Genomic DNA, 24,574 nt, shown 5'->3' with positions numbered 1-24,574 from the left:
CATTCCTTACCTTTCTTCTATTTGTGGTTCTTTCTCCTCCAATTTTCCGTTAATTCTTTGAGGGCAGAAATTACATCATGTATTTCAGTATTTTTAAAACTAAACAGTGCAGGGACATAGTAAGTCCTCAAAAATATTTATTGAATGACTAAACGCTTCACCAGTCTATATATTTCACCAATCTATAATGCCTTCCCATCTGCTCTTTCATCACCACAATTCAATGAGCTCCTCAAAGTTCAGTTCAAATACTATGTTGACCTGTGACCATTTCTCTGGCCATTCCACCTGGAAGTAACCTCATGGATTACATGCATTACATGTGTCACTTTAAAACAAAGACTTTGAACCCAACCTCAGTTGATATCTTGCTTCATATGACCTAGATACATCTTCCAGATAGTAGACTAGCATCTTGAGAATCAGGCCATCACCTCTGTCTCCTCATTTTTCATGTCCAACAAATGACAGCACTTGGCCCAAGTTCAACTTCCTTTCTGTTCCTATGACTGAACTGAGGCTACATCATTTCCAGAATCACATGGTACATTTTTTTTCTTATGATTTCTTGTGACATCTTAGTTTTTCCTTTTTTCTTCATTTACATGCATGCACCATTTTTTCCCTATAAAACCAAAAGGTCCAAGAAACTAGGAGAGCCTGGATGGTCTTTATATTCTTCCTGTAAACATTTTTTTTTTTTAATTTTAGAGAGAGAGAGAAAGAGAGAGAGAGAGTGAAAGAAAGAGAGCATGAGCCTGTGTGCAAATGGGGACAGGGCAGAAGGAGAGAGAAAGAATCTTAAGCAGGCTCCACACTCAGCATAGAGTCCAAGGTGGGGCTCCATCCCTCGACCTTGGGATCATGACCTGAGCTGCAATCAAGAGTCAGATGCTCAACTGACTAGGCCACCCAGGTGCCCTACTCTTTATATTCATTCAATACCTGATGTAGTAAGAAGAAATTAATTACATAATTAATTATTTAGTAAATATATATCACTTAATAGGTATTTACTGATAAAAGGCAATAATTTGTCCTTCTAGTTTGTTACAATTACTCTTTTGTTTATTTGAATTCTTTCCAGTTCAATTACTTATATTCTCTCAAATACTTATATTCTCTCAAAGTATTTTTCTAAACTTTCTTCCGTTTATGGTTTAAATATTTGCCTTATGTAATTTTTAATTTCTTTTATAATTCTTCTATAAATGCATTATTCTTTTATACACACTAAGGTGTTAATAATTCCATATGTATATTTTTAGATTCTATTTTAATTCTGTATTGAAAGCTTCCGCCATGTTCAAGATCATGACTTCTAGACTCATAGCTTTTTAGTCTTTTAGTCTTAAAGGACATGAGCTGGGCCATATTAGAACTTCCTAAATAGGCATTAAGAGAATCCCAAGATATACAAATGAGCTTTTTTATATTTTATCTTGCATAATTTAAAAATAATGATGATAATTATATAAGGCAAACATTTAAGAATATGTTACCATTCTAGCTTAAGAGTATTAGGAACCAGGAGACTATCATTCTGTTTTCTAACCTGCTTATGTGGATTTTGTCAAGTCATTAAACTTGTTAGGTTTGTTTCTCTGTCTTTGTATGGAGATAAAGACAGGGACTCTGCCTTTGCTCTCAGACTGGGGTAACACTCTTCGACTGCTTGTAGACAGAAAGTGGGAAAATTTTGAAAGTACCAAAATTTTATAATAGACAAGCTGAGCTGTTTCCAACAAGCTTTTCTCTAAGATCTAGTTTTTTGCAAGATGCTAACGAGTTATCTTTTTACAAATACTTATTTTTGAGAGAGAGAGAGAGAGAGAGAGAGAACATGAGTAGGGGAGGGGCAGAGAGAGGGAGACACAGAATCTGAAGCAGGCTCCAAGCTCTGAGTTGTTAGTACAGAGCCTGATGCGGGCAGGGCTCAAACTCACAAGCCACGAGATCATGGTCTGAGCCAAAGCTGGACGCTTAACTGAGACACCAAGGTGCCCAGAGTATTTTTTTTTTTAATAAAAGAAAAACAACTTGGTCATCTATGTTTGAGAAATGCTATATTTTACATTTCACCTCTGAAGTTCACAATTCATTGGGGTCATTAAAAATTACAAACTTATTTACTGAAAAGACCTGCTTAACTTTTTGAAGCATCATCTTTATCCAACTTTTTTGACCAAGAGATGTCTTTTGCTTTTTTTTTTTTTTTTGAGTAACATCTATGGATGCCTGGAGGAATTAATGTTTCCCACACCTAGTTTAAGCAAGTTTGGACTGGACACTAAAAATTTAACATTTCATTAAAAAAAAAGACAAAATGAGACAAAAAACTAGCAAGCACATACTGTCTAAGAGAACATCCAAAAATGCAAATTAGCATCACTGTCTGTATAAATCACCATTAGGGGGTTAGTTTTATAAGTTGGGGAAATATTCTACCTCTTTGTGTCCTCAATGGTGCTCTATTCTATGCTGGAGAAGTAATTTTCTCAATGACACCCCTGTGGCCAGAAGGAGTTAATGCTCTGTTCAACATACTTAATTCACTCCCAGGATGTAATCTACACACTGCAGTACCCTGGATGAATATGTAGCTTTTTCTGGCTTTTCTTAAATCTATAAAACTTTGAATGATTCACAAAGGACAAATTATCAAGCTGTACAGACTAACAATTAACAATTTAGTGCAGACTTAAAAAAATTTTTTTGGATGGTGAACAGTTATATGGCTTTGTAAAACACATACACACAAATCCTATCTACATGAAATAAATAAGATTTTGGAACCATTTGAGAAAATTTTCCATTATTTTGATTCTTTGTGTTAGAACTTGGGGGGAAAGGATGAAACTTTGGAGTGACATCTTCATGCTCCACACATCTCAGAATTAGATTGGCTTCACTCAAGCCACTCATGGGAAGCACAGTAGAAACCTATTTGGAGAGGCGCCTGGGTGGTGGGTGGCTCAGTTGGTTAAGCTTCAGCTCAGGTCATGATCTCGTGGTTCCTGGGTTCCAGCCCCACATTGGGTTCTGTGCTGGCAGCTCAGAGCCTGGAGCCTGCTTTGGATTCTGTGTCTCCCTCTCTATCTGCCCTTACCCTGCTCATGCTGTCTCTCTCTCTCTCTCTCAGAAATAAATAGAACATTAAAAAATTTTTTAAAAAGAAACCTATTTGGATACATGACAGTGGATAGTTTGAAGGATTACATCTAATTCTGTACCTAAAGCTATTAGAAAGAGATAAATATGGGAGAAAACTATCTGTGGAAAATGATACAATAAATCTTTTTGTTTTATTTTATCCTTGCACTATACCAAAGATAAACTTTTGAGTATCTGCTTTTCTTTTGGTTCTTTTGAAAGAATTAATTACTACTTAGTTTACAGTCAGGAATAGTCTTTTTAAGGTAGTTTTACACTTTCTCTCTTCCTCAACTCTGGGAAGCATACTGGCGAATCCCGGCAATAAAAGTTATTCGGTAGTGCAGACACACAGGTGAGCCTTTTTATTGAGGTGTAGCAGAAGGAGGAAAACCTATTGACTTTGAAAAAGCCTCAGGGTAATTCTAATTCGCCTACAGGAAGTGTGGGTCCCTCTTCACACCACTTTCTTCGTTGTCACTGTGAAAAATCAGCGCTTTAAAGATGAGTGTCTCTCTGAGTATTGTGCTTAGTAAATGTTTACTGAGTGCATAAATGATGATTTGCTCAAAAAACTCATCACACAACACTGTTTTTTCATCATCTCTCAAAACAAACAGACAAACAACCGGACACGTTCAAAGCCTCCTACCTGGCTTTAGGTCAATTTGGGTCTCGTTAGACTATTAGAAAAGGATTTTCTTAATGTGGACTTTTGCAATAGGAAAGGGAGTGCGGCATATAAACAGTTACCGGAACATGACCTTGTGAGTTCATGCAGGGGCTACTGGACAATGAGCTGCCTAGCACCTGGGCTGTCCCTTCTCCTATAGCAAGGTGGCCATAGCCAAGCAGCTCAGTTTACTAGGGGAGCACAAGCTTCCTCCATCCGTACCTTTCTCCCAGCACAGAAGACTGATGATGCCAAGGAATGTAATCTCTCTAGAAGCAGAGCAGCTGACATCTCGCGTAAATAGCTTGCCTGATGCCAAGTAGCCTGCTTGTTCCCCCGCTGACATGACCCCCTTTGTTACAACCCACACTTTGTATCAGAATTGCTGGTCAGGACCCACACCTTGTCCCTCAGAAGTTATAGCTGTGGCAAGCCTCTCTAAGAGACGGTGGGGAGACAGAAGGATCATGCATATTTTTGCCCTGTCTGGGACTTTCTGAATTTTCTTTTTGCTTGATGAAGCCAATTCCTGTCTCTGTATTGTGATGTTGTGAAGAAATCAAAAAAGGACTTTCATCCATGACAAAGCAAAATTGAAACTATACATCAAAATCCACCTGAAATTCCTGCGTGGAATAAAGGCATAGTCCAGAGAAAATTCTGAAGGCAAAAGGCAATACAAGATGAATCAACAAAACTTCAGAACTCAGGAGTGCAACTAGGTTCAGAATTCCGTAGACACAATGGAGGAGGTTACCTTCTATTGAAAAGGAGTCATTAGTCTGCCTAAATAATCATAGGTGAAACAGGCAGAATTAGCAACAAGATGATGTGAGGGATGTGAGGAGGTTGTCCTTGGCTAGAAAGACATGAAATTTAAAGTCAGACATGGCCGTAGAAATCTTCTTGAGAGAAACCATGGACAAGGTTTGCCTGCTACTTCCTCAAGCTCGATGCCAGAAATACTTTTTATTTATTTATTTTTCTGAACCAAACTAACACACAACCGTGTAAGCTGACAACAACAGACTCATATGGCAAATGGCTTCTTTTACTTACTAACTTATTTTCTTATTTGTTTATTTATTTATTGGCATTCAATACCAAAAGAGAATTAGCAGCACCAGCAGCCTGTCTTCTAGGTCTGTGAGCATTATCCTCCATGTTGGTTATCAAGGTTTCTCCACATAGCTTGCATATGCCCACTCAGGGAGACATTCATTGGTGGTTAATTCCTTCTGAACCAGCATTATTGGGCCGAAAATTTGGGTGCCTTTTTAAGGGGGAAATAGAAAGTCCAGCTGGGTCTGAGAATCCCATGGAGATAAACAGGAAACACATGGCCTGCGACCAGATCTAATCTCCTCATCATTTCCTTTTTCTTTGTATCATCAAAGACTACAGTTTGCTTCTCACTGTCTAGTATCTTCCAAGGGTGTTATGTTAGAAAAAGCCCCTTTTTTATGGGATCAATTGCTTCTATATTTTTTAATTGCAGAAATATTTAGCAACATCCCCAAATAAACTTTACTGTTTAACAAATGTTGATAAATACTACTCTTACCTCGGTTATCTGAAACACTAATAAATAATAATAATGACAACAAGATGAATCGTTTCTATACCGCCTTCTCTCTTAGGGTATGGAGGAATTATTTGGAATCAGTGGAACCCAATCAGAGCAGCTATCCCTCCAAATGCTTGGAAAGAGGAGAGCCACTTCTGACTTCGGGGGTGCTTCTTGAAATATAAACAGGGCACAGAGAAGCATCATACAGCACTGCGCCCACAGTGGCAGAGCTGCCGCAGCTCAGAGACCAGAGTTAGAGACATGGGCACAGAAGGAGGCGCCTTCTACCTGAGGGTTGGGGAAAAGTTGCTGCCAACACATTCAACCCCCTTCTTGGGTCTATATTTAACTCACTTCGGAGGGTTTGACTGTGTGAAAGGGTCTGAGGTGTTGGAAATTCTTCTCCGTGTAAGTAAGGGATAGTTTTCTAAAGAAAGGGGTAGGGATCATCCAATGAGGAGCATTTTTTAAAAAAGCATAAAACAAAAAGCAGAATCAGACCCATAAATACAGAGAATTGTATTTATTAGCTGGCGGTTACTCGGGGAGTGGGGGGGTGGCTGAGCCAAATAGGTGAAGGGGTGGGAGGTACAGGCTTCTAGTTGTGGAAAGAATGAGTCAGGGGAGAAAATGCATAGCATAGGGAATACGATCAGTGATACTGGAATAGTGTTATATGGTGACAGCTGGTAGCTACACTGGTGACATAATGTTTAGACTTGTGTAGTCACTGGTTATGCACCTGAAACTCACGTAACGTGTGTGTCAACTATACTCAAATAAGATTTTTAAAAAATTAAAAACAGATACAAAAGAAAAGAGGTGACTGAGTGGAAAAGAAGTGTGGTGTGCATAAGACTGTCCCTCTAAACACTTATTTCTAATGCCTTCTAACATGCCTTCTTGGATTTCAGGGATTAGCAAGCTAATGAAAAACAATTTATGTTTGAGATGCCCTCACTGCTAAGGTCTTGGGAACTTAGTCCTGGTCAGTCTCAAGAACTGAGGGATGTGGAGTCCAGAGAAGAAGGGAGACCTCTATCAAGCTAGAGAGAAATGAGAGCCATTGGAGCAACTGGATGCTTCGGCCGACCGCTGCCTGCTTTGGCTGTTCCCTGATGGTTTGTTCTGGAACGAGTACCTGGGGCAGAAGTTCTATGACCCTGCATTTGCCGATCAGTCATGGAGGCAGCCTCTCTCCCGGAGGTCCCGTTCTGTGGTGAGACCTGTTGGAGGCTCAGCCTACAGCCCATTTTTTTCAGCCTCTACAACAATTCTGTGACAAATTTATACACTTTAATTAATTCTGTTGGACTGGTTAGAGTGATTTAATTTGTCTAAAATTAAGAACTTGTTAGAAGACAATTCTCTAAGGGTCCCTCACACTTCTTGTCTTGCTTTCATTGTTCCTTTCTATCACTTGAGAGACGTCAGCATCATGCACAGCCTTGGGAGACACTAATCACGTGCACTCGGAATCAAAGAGGAGGGATGCCTGCTCTCCCAGAGTAAAAAAAAAAAAAAAAAGAAAAAAAGCTGGTCATGTTGTGAGAGACTCACATTGCAAGAAACTGGGTGACCTCTAGTCAACAGCCAACAGGAAACTCGGTCCTATAGCCCACTACCTACACAGGATTGTTCTGTCAACAATAAGTGAGTAAGTCTGAAGCGGTTCCTTCCCCAATTGAGCCTTGAGATGAAAGCAACCCCTGGCAAATCCTTCAGCTTTACAGAAGGCGCTGAGATAGAAGAGCCCACTAGGCTGTGCATCATTTCTTGACCTGCAGATGCTGTGAAGTAATGTTGCTGCTTTAAGCTCCCAAGTCTGGGAATGATTTATTAGCCAGCAGTAGAGAACTAAAACATTCCCTTTCTGAGTGCACACCACTGGGAGACAGATAGCAACCAAAACCTAGAAGAATTTTGAATCCCTGAGTTATTTTGTAGAGATAAGCTGTCTGACCAGGAACACCTATTTCATACTTTTATATGACTAAGAATTTAATTGCTTAAGTGACTGATATTTTGTGGTGGATAAACAGTGCATCTGGAATGACTTGCCTGAAGAAAACTATCTGCTTTCTCTTCTCTGTTTTGTTATTTGCTTGGTATATTCCCAATCCTATAGGGGGCTGTGCCAATTTTCCCCTACTCTCTCAAAATGTTTCATTTGAATCTTTTCAGTGTTTTCTCCTCTGCTGATTTGAAATGTACACATTCTACCTCTAGTTTTTTCTAAGCCTTAGCCTTAATCTTGTAATATATGTATGTAATGGGGTGATTGAATACGCGGGATTCATAACTTGTAAACAGAAGACAACTTTATATTGGTCTCCTGCTACTCATTAAAAATTGATTCTATGAGGCAAGTTCACCCCTGTTCCTATGTAAAACGCAGGCAATCCATGACTTCTCTGATAATACTTAGGTCATACACTGCCTAATAATTACTTTAAATTAAAACAAAATCAAATAAGTAAGAGAGGAGGTCTGCTATGTATACTATCACCCAGTTCTTCAGACAATTTTAATCTACCCAGAGACAGGGAAACACACAAAACATAGTCTTGCTTTAGAAATTAGAATGCCCGAAGGTTGCTCACTTTTGCCATTTCTGTTTAACATAGTACCAGTGGTCCTACCCAATGCCACAAGGCACAGAAAAAATATAATGGGTATAAAAATGGGGAAGGAAAAATTTCCAAGCTGCCATTATTGGCTGACAGCATGACCATCATTACCGAAAATTACAAAGCACCTAAAGATAGGTTATTAGAATTAAGCAGTTTTAATGAGGCAGCTGGACAACATGTCAATACAAAAACACACTACACGTTCATATGTACCATTATTAAACAGACCAAAAGTTATCTTCTACCCAAGGATAATGAGAATGTTGTAGCTCTTGGGACGCCTGGGTGGCTCAGTCTGTTAAGCGTCCAACTTCAGCTCAGGTCATGATCTCATGGTTTGTGGGTTCAAGCCCCGCATCAGGCTCTGTGCTGACAGCTCAGAGCCTGGAGCCTGCTTCGGATTCTGTGTCTCCTTTTCTCTCTGCCCCTCTCCCACTCACACACACACACTCTCTCTCTCTCTGTCCCTCTCTCTCTCTCAAATAAATAAACATTAAAAAACTTTTTAAAAGTCTCATATATTACACAGTGTTACATATGACGTTCCATGTATGTTGATTTCTTTGCCTCTTTGCCCTGGCTCCTCTCTCTCCGTTCTTCTCTGCCTAGCCTGCTCCTTGTCATTCTTCCTATAAGTCAAGTCCCAGGTCAAAATTTCCTCCTTTTGTAAATATTTCCATGATTCCCTCAGGCCAAACAATTCCTTTTTTCATCTGTGTTCTATCAGCAACTTATTCATGTTTGTATTAACATTCCCACCCTTCACTGTAACTTATTCTTTGAGTCTGCCACTCAACAGACTTTTGCTCTTCAAGAATACTGGTCATACTTTATGTTTTAACACAAAATAAGTGCCTAATAATTGCTTATCCAATGAATTAATCTATGGCTGATGGGCCTGGCTGCCATGTCCAAATATTAATCATATTATTCAGATTTTTTCCCTCTGGCTTTCTTTTCCTGAGTATGTTTTGTTTAATGGCTCATACTGACAAATGAACATAGAGCTCCGACAGTTACTTCACGGTACAAATAATTCCTGCAGAAATCTCCCCAGGGATCACCAGAGAAATTGTTGAGTATGTTCTTAATGAGCTCTCTGTTCCTGGAATACTACATAGAACATTATGTTAATAACACTGTGGCTTAATTCTATTCGTTCCTCAAAATGCTGAGAGTGTAGATATAAAGTTTCCTGTAAGAGAAGAAATACTTTTTTAACATCTGTTAGTCTCAAAAAAGGATCCTCATTATTCAATGCAGAATTGGAGACCAAAAACCAAGATAATGTTAAAGAAGATCGTCTACGAGCAATGTGATTTTACCATTGCAAAACATTGTACTATTTTACCATCAAGATTAGCTAGGCTACAGAATATTTTTTCTTTTCCTTTATATGGATTTCAATGAGCTTTCTAACTAGGATTTATTTCAATATTTATTGACTTTACTTTCTTTTCTAGGATATTACATATGGTTTAAAAACCTCTTCATGTATAGACATGAGTGAGCCAGACTCTGGTGATCAGAGAATGTCAGAAAACACAAAGGCTTCTTACTTATAAGGGATTCATAACTAAAGGAGGCCGGTGAGAGAGATGAAGAAGCAATCTAGTTAGACTAAAATAATTTAAACCCTGGCAGAGTAAAACCGTATTTGGAAAATGATACCTTGATACTACCAGACTGGAGTAAATTAAACCTATCATGATTTCAGATTGGACATAAAATATTTCAGTCATCACTAGAGAAATGTTTGAGAGATGACTAAATTCTCCTTGAGTTGTCATTCTGACATAGTATAACTTCAAACTACAAATCCTTTAACTACACATTATATGTCTGATTTACTAGTTTTTCATATTTATTGCTTTTTATTTTCTACTACCAAAAATATTTCCATTTTTCTGTACACATATTTTCCCCAATATCTTATTTCTTCCTTGACCCATTCCAAGTGTTCTTTTATACTTGCTTTAATTAAGGGGAACGAAAACAACCTACTACTCTCTCTCTCTCTCTCTTTTTTTCATTAAATGGAAAATGCTACTTGCGATGTTGCAAACTTACATCCCTCCAGATTTGCTAGTGTTACAAATGAGAGAGTGGCCCAACCAAGCATAGACTCTTGAGGAGTGGTTTTGCGGGGGACTGTTGAGTCAAAAGAGCACATACTTCATGTAAGGTCGTTAATTGCCACTTTGCTCTTGCTATTTTTAAGGGAGTATGTGATGTTTTCCCAAACAAGTTAGGCATTCAGATATTTCTGTGAAATCTCCATTTAAAAATATGCTGCCATGTTTAGACATCGAACATCAATAACTGTTAACATCACAAAGGGAAACGATAGAAGACTATATCTCTGCCAATGAAGCAGTCCAGTAAAAAATAAAAAGTAAAAAAAAAAAATGAATGAATCGAATGTGAACACAATGTAACTTCTAGATCCGGCTCCCAATTTACAAGGATACAGAGAACACAGGAGCTCGTTAAACTACGCCACGGGGATGCAATCAGCACAATCCAGCCTGTAGAGAACTACGAGACCAACAACACAGTTTCTTCAACAAATAATTGCAAGGAAGAGAACAAAAATAAGAAGAGATGGAGCAGGAGTTTATAGACCAAAAGAGATTTAAAGGTTAAATTCATCAATCACTATATGTGACTATATAGATCCTGATTTTTAAAAATTATAACATTTATGAGAAACTGACTGGATATTTGATATCAGGGAATTATGGCTGGATATTTGGTATCACGGAAATATTTTTTCTAAACATGATAAGGTTAACGTGGTTATATAAAAAGTCATCCATGTCTTAAGCAATACATATAAAAGTATTTATGGTTGAAATCTTAGAAACATATTCACATTAAAAAACCGCCAAAATACTGGGCAAACCTCTCATGAGTCTATAAGCCATGACTGACTTGTATACGGCCAGTTTGCAACTCCTGGTCTGTAAGAATTAGGAATATATGCAACTAATTTACAGTTCTTATTTCTCATCCCCATCAAAAATTCAAATACATTCATTATACTTAAGAGATATAAAAATATATAGCCACAATTTTTACCTGAAGAATATGAGGTACATAAATTAAACCTTAAAGAATAACACAATATCCTCTCCCTCTCCCCTACTGTTTTAGAGTTATACCCTATACATGTATCTCTAATTGCTGGACTGCTTGATTATTTCCCCAGGTTTTTAGCCATCTGACAGTTAAGAGAATGCTTCTGAGTGAAACAAAATTTAAGTTAGTAAAACAGCTTAGGGGCCACTTCTGTTGCAAAGAGTTTTTTGAGCAAGTCATCCCCAGGCCTGCCAATCAGAGGACATGACATATTCAGAATGTTAATGCCATTATACAGCACACAGCAAAATGAGGCCGTTTGAGGCATGATCATAGCCCCCTCCAGGGTCCCTGGGGGAAATATGTCATTAATGTGTTCGAATCACTGAATTCTAATTCCCTAACTCCTACTTGAGGGAAGGAAGCCCTAGGGATTTCCGAGATGTCACTGCTGCACACTTGCTTGGGCCCCAGCCTCTGCAGAGGGGCTGTCCGTACAGCAACTGGAACATTCCCAGTGCTCAATGAAGGCTGATCCCTCTCCCCTCCACCCTGCCCACTGTTTAATGATGGCCCTCTAACAGATAAGCAGGAGTGTCCAATACAGTGTTTCCCAGTCTGATGGTGCGGAGATGAAATGGGGGAGTGGAGGATATGCAATGAACTCACCGGGGTGGGGGGAGTTTTCAGTAATTACACCCTTACTTGAATCAGAATTCTGAGAGGTGGCCCATGAAATGGTAATTTAAAAAAAATCCTTCCCAAACAATCCTAACATTTCATCTTTCTGAAGATCCCCCTGCTACCTCTCCTCTTCATCCCCTGTGGGTAACCATTTCTCTAACAACATAGACCCCACAGTCTTGCAGAATTTGAAAGGATCTTGTCATTTTAGTCTAACTCATTACCTGCTTTAGGAAATCTGTCATTCTGCAGATTTCTTAAGCATATACAATTTAAAAGTCAATATTAAAACCACAAGAAACATATTCTGTTGGTCTCTGTTAACTAACACTTCTATTTTATGCCATAAACGTTAAGAGAATCTTCTTTTTTTAAAAGTAATTATCTTTATGTTTAACAAAGTTTACTGGCACAAAGCCCAACATGCTACATCATTGTTTTGGGAGAGGATGCACCCACACTGGGGTTGAGAAACGAACGAGGCCCAGGTGGTTTCTTTTTGCTATGAAAATACATTATTTAAATCCTAGCACGGTTCATTTAATGTATGGACTGTTTTACAAAGTGAGACTGCTAAGTTAAGGGGATTACTTTTGAAATATTAGTGACTTCTTTAAACACTAGTGACTTTTTAAATATTAGCTCTTTTCTAAGAGAAAAGTCTACCTACAAATAAAAATTCCTTTGGAGATCATGGATCTTTCCAAAGTACAAATCTTAGCTGAAGCCTCAGATGCTAAAAGGATGCAATTTCTTAATTTTTGTCTAATTCATCTTCATTTCTAATAGTCCCTCCACCCATTGTGTGAGGTGGCAGTTTGGGGTCCCTTCCCCTAGAGCTCTAAGGTTGGAGAGACTCTGTCATCCAAGCCTTTGGCACTGGGAGGACTTGACCCTATGTGTCCTCTGTACATGTGGGCAGCCACTGACATGACAGGCATCACATGTGGCTCCTGTCAGTACACATTGATTGTCACTGTGTCATCTTGCATTGCTGCCAGAGAGACCCTTGCTGTCCTCTGCTCAGCAAGGGTTTTGTCTGCTACTTTTGCACCGTGCTGAGTTACATAATTGTCTGTGGAGCAGTCTGAAGGCTTCTTCCAATCCCTCATCACCGTCCATGCGGGGGACAATTCCACTGCTGCCTACCCATGCTGGGTCACGGGAACTTCTGTGGCTGTCTCAGGTTCATCTGACTAAATACACTCCACAAACCTTGACCTTGGCCATCTTTCTCTACAGGAATGTAGCAAGGAAGCTCGGCAAAACTTCCTCTTCTGAGTGTACTAGAAAAATAGCCCTCTTCTGTTACAGAGATTGGTCTGGTAGGAGTTTCTCCTCTTTTTTCTTTTCCTTCTTCTCTTCCTCTTCCTTTTTGTTTTTGAAAATCAAATTTATTTGTTGTGTATAATTTATGCACAATAAAATGCACTATAAGTAATAGGCTGACTGAGTTTTGACAAATGTTCATACCCATATCATCACCACAGTCAAGATGTAGAACATTTTCATCACCCCTCCTGATGCTTTTCATAATTATTGGTTATCACTATTGGAGCATTCATGTGCAAATATTGTTTGGAATATAAGCTTTGATGTATCTTGGCTAAATACCTACGTGTGGATTTGCTGGATTGAATGATAAGAGTGTGATTAGGTTTCCAGGAAAATGCCAAATTGTTTCCCAAACCGGTTGTATCATTTTACATTTACACCAGCAATGTCTGAGAATTCCAGTTCCTTCACATTCTTGACAACACTTGTATTATTAGGTTTTTTTCCATTTTAGCTATTCCAATGGATCTGTAACAGTTTATCATTTTATTAATTTTCCTGATGAAACATGATCATGAACATCCCCACATATACTTATTAACTATTTGTACATTTCCTTTGTAAAGTATTCAAATCTTTTCCCAATTTTCAAATTGGATTTTTGTCTTCTTATTGAGTGATAAGAGTTCTTTATATATTGTAGATACAAGTACAAAATACACCATAGATAAATGTATTTCAAGTATTCAGATACATGTATTTCAAACAGTTCTTCCCATTTATACATTGTCTGTCCATTTTACTAAGGTGTCTTTCAAAGAGCAAAAGTTTTTAATTTTGATAAGGTTAAATTTATTATTTTTTCTCTTATGGTTTGTGTCCTTTTTTAAAGAAATGATTGCCTACTGCAAAGTTGTAAAGATTTCCTTCCTCATAACATTTTTATAATGTTAGTTTTTACAAAATATCATTCCTATGTCTGTTTTGACTTAATATTGAGGTGTGTAGTGAAAGGTAAGGTCAAGGTTCATAGTTTTTCCATATGGATATCAATTGTGTCAGCATCATTTATTGAAAAGATTATAATTTTGCCATTGAATTATCTTGGATCTTTCCATGATACCATAGTTTATTGTTGCCCAAAGAGCACATCTTTTGATTGTCTTAAAAATTTATATTAAGATCTGAGGCACCTAGGTGGCTCACTTGGTTGAGCATCCAACTTTGTCTCAGGTCATGTCTTGTGGTTTGTGAGTTCGAGCCCTACACTGGGCTCTGTGCTGACAGCTCAGAGTCTGGAGCCTGCTTCGGATTCTGTGTCTTCCTCTCTTTCTGCCCCTCCCTCACTCACACTGTGTCTCTCTCAAAGATAAATAATAAATAAACATTAAAAAAATTTATATTAGGCCCTGAAGTATTTTTTTCTTTTTTCTAAATCATTGCATTTTCAAGTAAATTTTAAAATCCATTCATCAATTTACACATTGCAGATTAGTGGAATTTTAACTAATCTATAGATATATTTGGGGAAAACCAACATCTTAACAATATTGAGTCTTCCCTTTAAATTGGTATGTTTCTATCTACCTTCTTTAATTCTCTCAGCAATGGTTCAGTTTTCGAGGCAGACATCTTGCCCATATTTTGTTCAGCTTATCTCCAAATATTTCATGTTTCATATTGATATAGATTTCCTGCCAATATAGTCTATGGTGTATTCCATGAAAAAAATTAAAGTGTTCCTTGAAAATATGTAAGCTGTAATAGCAACTCCTTACTCTATTTCTCTTTTGGAGAAGATCCACGTTACACATTAATATGTTACATGCTCTGAGTAGTCTTATAGTAAAGACTTCTCTTTAATTTTGGTTAACTAGATGTTTCCCAAAGGAATTTGACTATGGTAACCTTCTGCTTAATTCTCATTAATGTTGTGCTGAATTAACATTCTGAGGAAGATATTATGTCGGAAATAGTAAAATGCCAAGATGATGGTTAGGTTCACGCTAGCCTGTGTCTGTGGGTTGGAGGGTGGAGACCACACGGCAGGTTCCAGGCTTAGGTGAGGGTACCTTAGAACCCGAGGGCTCTTGGTCAGTAGTGGAAGGTGAGGTAGCAACCAGTAGAACTTGCTCTGCCAGTTTATTATTCAATATTTATTTTTGCCTTGGATCTCAGTTTGCTTTTCCAGTCACTCCATCCTTGAGAGGTGTGGGTCAATTACCTGACTGTCAGTAAAAACAAATTCTAATGATTTCTATAACCGGAACTGTTAATCCCTGATAACAACAGAGTTAAGAGGAGCCTCCTAAGGGCATTAGAAACAACCTAAAGCCTTTTCTCCTGACCTTTTAATGCATAAAGGAAATTGAGCCTGGAAACATGTTTTGAGCTAAAAGAAGAATAGATGGAAATGCTTATCTTGTCAAAGTGAGGTCTTAACATTGAGACATATATTAAATGAAATAAAAATAGTTTTTAAGGATTTGAAAAATATGCTGGAAGTGTCAGCATTTAGAAACCCAAGGTGACAGTCAAAGATTTAAGTAGAAATCACTTCGACTTCTGCTTGTAAGAAGCTTCTCTGTGGTATGAGAAGGCTATTTTTAGCAAAAATGAATATAAGAAGACAAATAGATGAATTATTTTTCCAAAGCACTGTATATATATATATTTTTTTTAATGAGGGTTAATCTTTACTATATCTGTTGGCAGAACATTATTACTACTGCTAGGAAGGCACTAATGTAAGGAGAGATCATCTGAAAAGAGGTCTGGATTCAAGAGACAGAAAAGAAGACTGAGAGACTAGAAGTTATATACTATACACTGACAAGATCTTATTTTGTGCACCAGAGTTATTAGTACCACATGCGCTGCATATCAGTTTTTATGCTCTTAGACCCTTCATCTGGCCCCTTGTTCATGTGCCACAACTTCCAACACTGTGCTCGTTGCTGACTCCACATGTAGAATTAAGTTTGGTGAGTAAACCACGTCCTTTTTAAAATAAGATTCTGTCAGTCATTCTCAGGATATTTCTGTAAGGCTTTACCCCCTTTGTAATTCCATTAAAACCACATGAATAGTGTTGGAAGGACTGGTCAATATCTTCAACTCCCGACACGTCCCCGGAAGGAGACACGACTGCATTTAAGTGACATCGACCCAGAAGTGGGGGCGTTATGATATTGCTTGTACAACTGAGCGTGTGAAGATTTAGAAAGATTAAAGATTTCACTAAGGATTACATAGCTTGTTGGTGACAGAAATAGGATTGGGATCTACCTCTGACTGCAAACCTGTGTTCTTGCTATTTTGTTCCCCTAAAGGAAGGTGATATTTTTTTTTATTGGAGGGAGGCAGCTTTTATGGAAATGGAGGCTGTAAGACATATATTTCCTGATCTCATTTTCTTTCTATTTCTGTGTAGCAGCCAAAATGAGCATACTGACGGAGACTTAAGGAAGGGTCTAAAGACTGCATTTTGTCTAAGAAAAAATAGTTGTTAGGCATTTGTTTTCTGGAGAGAAGCAGAGGCAAAGAGCAAAACAGAAGTTTAAACTTTTTAAGAGCCTTGGGCAAAGAACAGACCTCAAACGCCCTAAGGGTCTAACACAGCTGTTCCTGTATATCTAATTTAAAGTAGTTAAAAGGCATGCTAAGAAGCTTTTGTCCTCAGAGAAGGTGTGGTCTGCAATTACTTCAAGTTTCTTTGCTTCTAACTTAAAGGACACTTAAAGAGAGAAAAATCTTCCTAGATTTTGTCCATATGTATATTTTAAAAGGGAAATTTATCTTGATTTTTTTCCAGTTTTGGAGAAATGTATTTGGTTCTATAAACAAACAGCAAGTGTAAATACAGGCTCATATCTGATGCACCCAGACCTGTGGCTGACATACATCACGACAATTCCCACAAAAATTTCTCCTCCATTCAGTTTCTGTGCAAGGCAGCTCTTGCAATTTTTATGTATTGAAAATCTCCTNGGGGAGGGGGGGATGGGCATGGAGGAGGACACTTGTGGGGATGAGCACTGAGTGTTATGTGGAAACTAATTTGACAATAAACTATTTGTAAAAAAAAAAAAAAAAAGAAAATCTCTTCATATTTCATACACATATCTGCAGTCCCAGCTCACAAGGAAGCAATGTTGGATTTTTTTGGAAAATACTCTCCAAGGAAGCTTTTGAAAATGAAAATGAAGTTGTTTTGGTATTACAGCCGGGAGTTAGCAATGTATCAATGTATGACTTCAAGTCTTTCAAGAGCCCCCTCAGTGGCACGATGACAAACTGGTAGATGCCATTACATACTCTGGGAGCGAGTGTGTGACCTGGGGTAGATCCTGCTCAAAAAACTCCATGTGTCTGGAGACACGGTGTAGACACATCATAAATGTGGTCAGAGATACAGGCACGTAGGTAGAACGGAACTTTGACATAGTCTAAGTGCAGATTTCTTCATTTTCAGATGTGGAACAGAAGCCCAGCCGGATTAAGTTTACTTGGCCTTGGATCACTCAGTGAGTTAGGGATCCCGTGTTACTTTTACCCCCTTTCACCAGTTAATGACTATCCAGAGTCTTAGAGAATTAATGAGAAAAACTGGTTTCTCTTCACTAGTTGAAAAGAAGCAAGAAGTCTTTAGAGATGATTATCCGAGCATTGAAAGAACATGAATTATTTTCATATCCATATGCACATTTTCTTTCAGACAGATACAACTTTGAACAAAGGAAAGAAGAAAAGTCTAATTATGAAAGTATTTTAATAACTAATGCTAATATAGAATGACAGACAATATGTAGGAAAGTTTGAGACAAAAATACAACAAAAGTCAACAATATGTTGTGCTTTTCTGTCATTGTCCTAATCAGTCTTTCAGTATTAGAAACATAGTACCTGAGTTCTTCAAAATTTGTTATTATAAATTATATAAAAGACAGAGTAAGTGAGTTACTTAAAGAGCCTAGAATTTTCTTCGAGTAAAATGAGACTCAGAGAAAAACTGAGAAGAGCAAACAAAGATGGGTTGTAGGCAGAGATATGCTGTTACTTTCATCCACTGTGGAATACACCCATTTATAATCCTTGTTTCACTAAAGGAAATGTATAATTCAATGCAATTAGAAATAAACCCGCTGCTTTATGATAATGGCAAGATTATTACATTAGCTTTTGTTTTATTCCTTCAAACCACAAAGATTTACAAAGCCTCAATAGAAATTTCAAATACAACTAGTATAAGGTTGGGACAACCATTGGCTTATCATCCATATTTGCTTTTAACTGTGAATCATATTTGCATATGTTAGATACGAGCATTTGTTCATTTAGCCATTCCACATGTATTCAGGATATACAACATATTAATTACTTTGGTAGAGACTAGGGAAAAAAAGACAAATTGATCATGGACACTTGCGCTCTAATGGAAAAGCAGAGAAGTCACCTTGCATTGATAATAAGGTGTATTATTATATACTCTGTTACATAACACAATGGAGAGTGTGAGAGAGAGTATATGGACTTGATTTCATGGACAGTTTCCTAAGAGTTGGCATTTGAGCCTTTAATGATTTTAATGATGGAGAATATTGTCCCACAGCAGCCTGGGTATTATAATGCTGGTATTATGTAATGCTGGGTATTATCATTAATATGTGGGAAGTCCAAATTAACCAGTTTCTCATTAATGCCCTAAGAACCACTTTTCCCTATCTTTTCTAACTTGTAGGAGTCTGGCTGTAGTTTTCAGAGCCCAGAGCATTCTATAAGTTTTTCACTTGTCACTGGCATTGTTTTTAGTTACATAGACTAATTTCTAGGATTTACTGGGAACATTGGTTAGATGTAAGGATTAAAATAGTCAAATCTATCAAAGGGCACACAGTGAAGAGTTGGCAGTAATCATTTAAGGGATACAGCGAAGCTAGACTTCCTGCTTTACAATGGCATTAGATTACATTAACATTATCTCAGTCTGAAGTACATTCAAACCAGCGAACAACGTAAGCCCTATTTAAAATCTGCAATTATAGGGGCACCTGGATGGCTAAGTCAGTTAAGTTTCCAACTCTTGATTTTGGCTCCGGTCATGCTCTCATGGTTCTTTGGATCGAGCCCTGTGTTGGGGTCTTTGCTGGCAGCATGGAACCTGCTTGGGATTTTCTCTTTCCCTCTCTCTGCCCCTTCATCATTTGTGCTCTCTCTCTCTCAAAATAAATAAATAAACTTAAAACAAATCTACAGTTGTATAGATCCTTTATGCCGCAATTCTTTCTAAAAATCTTGTTTTAATTACACACAGGCCTCAATTATTCCATGCTGCCTGAATTATTCGTTTCCTCACTAACATTTTCTGATAAACCTCACACTCTTCTTGCTAGAACACTGTAATCATGGTTGGTCATTGTCAAGTGCTAAATTTCTTGGGTCCAATCATCGTTAGCCTTCCATTCTTTGGGTGTTTATTTTCAATGTACTTTTCTAGCTACTCAGAAGATGATCGCAGTTCTAGGAAAAAGTAGTGAAGGTCAAACTTTAATCAGAAAAGTAAATAAACTTATGAGAGATAGATAAATAGATCAGTTTCTGTTGGGTTTAAATATGGGAAGGAAGCAGGCATTTGAATCTGTCTGTCTCCACATTTCCAAATCATTTTTCACTGCAATATTTTCTTACCATACAAGTAAGTGATTTAGAGTCTGAAATGCAAATGGAAAAATAAGCTGCATGAATCTGAGACCAAAATGATATAACTAATTTGTCTCTTTTGGATTCCTGCCCATTATTATCAATTTTCATTATTACTTTGAATTTATTAAGCACCTGTTGTGTTAAGAATCGCTTTTGACATATAGGAAGAGCTCTACCATTAGTACCTAGTTCTCAAAAAGAACAATCTTCCAGCTGCAGCAACCTCTTTTTTTTTTTTTAATTTAATTTTTTATTGTTGCGGGGGGGTGGGGAAGACAGAAAGGGAGAAAGAGATCATCTCAAGCAGCCCCTATGTGGGGCTCGAACTTACAAACCTGTGAGATCATGAACGGAGCTGAAATCAACAGGCTGATGATTGTTAACCATCTGAGCCACCCAGGTGGCTGCAGCTACCTACTCAGTGGACCTTCTGTTCATATCCCTGAAGGCACCTCACAAGATAACTTCAGAAGAGAACAATCTAGAAAGCGACTGCTTGGGGGTTACTGTGTTTTGTTAGGATGCTTTCTCAAACATTAGCACACAGCAGAATCACCAGAAGGGCTTGTGAAAGTGTGGACTTTTGGACCCCACCCCAAGAGTTTCTGACTCCATAGATCTGGGGTAGGGCCCGGGAAAGTGCATTTCTAGAGCGTTCACAGGAGCTGCTGAAGCTGATGGTCTAGTCTGGACTGTGATAATGCTGGTGCTGGATGGGGTCCCCAGGCTTCCTCACTTTTGGACACATTTTCCTCACCTCCACCCAGGCCACTCCCCATCTATCCCCACATTTATTCATACATGATCCACCTCTCAGGGCAACTAAGAAGCTTTCTTTTTTTATTTTTATTAAAAAATTTTTAAATCTTTATTTTTGAGAGAGAGAGAGAGAATCAGAGAGGCAGAGAGAGAGGAGGAGGAGGCACAGAATCAAAACCAGGCTCCAGGCTCTGAGCTGTCAGACCAGAGCCCAATGTGGGGCTCAGATTTATGAACCGAGAGATCATAACCTGAGCTGATCAAATGCTCAACTGACTGAGCCACCCGGGCGCCCCCAGAAGCTTTCTTCAGGACCATATAGGCTTCACCACTACAGGAGAATGTGCTGCTCAGTTTCCAACTTTGTATGTTTATATTACTCATACACACTTCTTTTCCTAAGGAGAAAAAATGATTTCCTGAAGAGATGAAATTGATTGCTTAACAATAAGTGGGCTGGTTAAACCTAAAGTAGCTAATAACTAATTTCTAGAATGTCAGGTTAAAAGACAAAGTAGCACTCGGGTCTGAAAGAGCTGCCCAGGCAGTTGCAGAAGTCAGCACTCCATCAATGGGAACCTAAAGCCGCTGAAGCAGCTTTTTTCGCACACTTAACTGCTTGCTTCTTTCATATAACTCATTCATTCAACCGCATTAGGAGACTCTCAGAAATGCAGCATTGTCATTCTATATATATCCATAAACTAGTTCTTCTGGAGAGATGAAATTAAATTTCAACTTCTAATAACATAAAACCAGCAACACCTGATATCTTGCTGTAGACAAAATATATGCCCCCTTGTCTTCTTCAAGACCTGGACGGTGTGGTGACTGGTGCTGAAGAGATGGGTGCAGCCTTTCTCAGCCCTCTCTGCTCACAACCGGATTCTTTTTTTTTTTTTTTAATGTTTGTTTATTTTTGAGAGAGAGAGTGAGTGAGCGGGTGAGTGGGGGAAGGGCAGAGAGAGAGGGAGACATAGAATGCGAAGCAGGCTCCAAGCTGTCAGCACAGAGCCCCATGTAGGGCTCGAACTCACTCACAGACCGCAAGATCATGACCTGAGCCGAAGTTGGATGCTCAACTGACTGAGCCACCCAGGCGCCCTCACAGTCTCATTCTGGAACTGAAGTGGGTTTATAATTTGGGCTCCTAGGCAGGCTCAGTACTCACTGCTCAGACCTAGCTTCCTACCTAGGGTGACCATGTAATTAAAATCTGTATTAATTTTCTACTGTTGCCTGTTTGTCGCCTGGCCCCACCCCCTCACCTTTTACATGTTGAGGCCCTAAGCCCTAATCTGATAGTATTTGGAGATGAGGCTTTGGGAGGTAATCAGGTTTAGATGAGATCATGATGGTGTGGGTCCCCATGACGGGGTTATGTTCCTATAAGAAGAGGAAGCAACATCAGTACTTGTTTTCTCCCCCATTCAAGGACTCGAGGAAAAGGTGGCCACCTGCAAGTTGTCAGAGAACTCTCACAAGGAACTGAATCTGCAGCTACCTTGGTCTTGGACTTCCCAGTCTCTAGAACTGTAGGAAATAAATGTCTGTTATTTAAGACACCCAATCTATGGTATTTTTTATGCCAGCCCGAGCAATACAGTACCCTAAAAAATTACCGTGCTCAAAAGAAATCCATTACTTGAAAGTTCTATAGATCAGAAATACAGTATATATCTCATCAGGCTGAAATCAAATGTGTCATCAGGCTGTGTTCGTATTTGGAGGTTCAAGGGGAGGATCCATTTCCTTGCTCATCTGGGTTATTGGCAGAATTCAGTTACTTATGGTTCTAAGTCTGAAGCTCCACTTTCTTCGTTGGCTGTGAATAGAGGACTGTTTCCAGCTTCATGCGGCCATGTGTATTCCTTAGCTCTTGTTTATGTCCTTCATCATCAAAACCTGCAAAGGTGGGTCAAATTCTTCTAGTCCTTAGAATCTCTTCTCTTTTCTTGTCTGCCATAGCTCTCTGACTCACTCAGGAAAGATTGTCTGGTTCTGTTTGTTTGTTTTGTTTTTAGTTTTTAGATCTTTATTTGAGAGAGAGAGAGAGACACACATACGCACAGAGACAGAGTATGAGTGGGGGAGGAACAGAGAGAGAAGGAGACATAGATTCCAAAGCAGGCTCCAGGCTCTGAGCTGTCTGCACAGAGTCCGATGAGAGTCTCGAACCCTCGAACTATGAGTTCATGATCTGAGCCGAAGTTGGATGCCTAACCGACTGAGCCACCCAGGTGCCCCAAGACTGTCTGTTTTATTTTTTTTTTAATGTTTTATTTATTTCTAGGAGAGAAAGAGAGAGAGCGAGCGAGCAGGGGAGGGTCAGAGAGAGAGGGAGACACAGACTCTGAAACAGGCTCCAGGCCCTGAGCTGGCAGTCAGCACAGAGCCCAATGCGGGGCTTGAACCCACGAACCGTCAGATCATGACCTAAGTGAAAGTCGGACACTTAACCAACTGAGCCACCCAGGCGCCCCAAGATTGTCTGTTTTAAAGGATTCATTAGTTTGGCCCATCCAGCTAATCCAGGATAATATCTCCATCTCAGGTTCCATGCTCTTAATCCCATTTGCAAAATGCCTTTGCTATGTAAGATAACATATTCACAAACACCAGGAATTAGAGCACGGGCATCTCTGGGGGATGTTATTCTGCCTATCACAATGTTCATACAAGGTCATCTTTAAGAATGAAGGAGAGCACTATTAATAAGTATACCACAATAACAGGAATAAACCAGGATACATTTGCACCCTATTTATGATGCTGAGAGTTAAGAATAGGGTTTAAAATAAGATGTAAGAGTGTGTGTGTGTGTGTGTGTGTGTGTGTGTGTGTGTGTGTGTGTGTAGGGGAGTGTATTTGTATGCTGAAGCAAAACGAGTTAAGCTGTATTACCAGGATATTATCTAACCAATGAAGTAAAGTAAATATTTTAGTAGTGCCTTCTGAAGGCCAGAGGATGAGGAATGAGGTATTAAAGAAATGAGTAAGAACTCAGCTGTGCCTTCAAGAAGGTTCCAGCTAGTTTTCCAAAGATATATTTTTGAATGTCCACCTTGATTCCCAAACATGCTCTAGGTCCACGTATGTTGATAGGGCTGGAAGAGCATTTGCTTGTAGATGAAGGGCAATGAATGCAGATGAAGAATACTTTCTCCTTGACCATGAAGGCACATGGAGTGTAGGCTGAGTCTATCCTCCAACTTATAGGCTGGCGAACCAGGACCATTGGGTATAACTAAAAAAAAGATAAAATGAATGTCCTATTTAGAACAATCCTTTAATTAAGAAGTAGGCTACTGGGGACTCTGTTTTAATTAACCACAGAGTACCACATTAACCTTTTCCTGTGTTGTTACAAAGTTGAAGCTCTACTCCCCGAGGTGGAATTTCTTCATATGCATTCTGCTATCCTTGGGCATAAGCAGATTGAAAAAGAAATTAAATATGAAGATACTATTCCCATTAAAAGATAATTATAAAGCTCAAATTATGCATAGATTCTTACATGATTGCATGATGATTGAAAACGAAGCAATTGCTTTGAGATATTCATTGGTCCTAGTTAGAAATGCTAGCATATTTTATAAAAGTTAATATTTTATATTTATTTACACTTGAATCATTATGCTGTAAGATGAGACTTTTTGGCTTGATAATCCTAATGTTATTAATTCATCATGATCTTTTTTATAGGCAAGTGGCTGTGGTTCTGAGTTACATATGGACCGTTTCAACATTCTTGTAATCATCGGGTATTTTATGCATTATTTGAAATAATACTTTCTTAGGCAAACCATGAGAGACTTTTGAATGCTGACAAAAACTGAGGACTGATGGATGTGGGGGGAGGGGGGGATGGGCATGGAGGAGGACACTTGTGGGGATGAGCACTGAGTGTTATGTGGAAACTAATTTGACAATAAACTATTAAAAAAATAAAAAAAAAATAAAAAATAAAAAAAAAGATTATAAAAAAAAGGTAAATAAAAAAAAAAAAGAAAATAAAACAACTTGAACCCTGAAACAAAATAA

This window comes from Crocuta crocuta, unplaced genomic scaffold, assembly GCF_008692635.1.
Source record: "Crocuta crocuta isolate KB4526 unplaced genomic scaffold, BGI_CrCroc_1.0 scaffold140, whole genome shotgun sequence".
Lineage (NCBI taxonomy): Eukaryota > Metazoa > Chordata > Mammalia > Carnivora > Hyaenidae > Crocuta > Crocuta crocuta.
The sequence above is the reverse complement of the archived record's forward strand: the minus strand, read 5'-3'. Positions refer to the sequence as shown.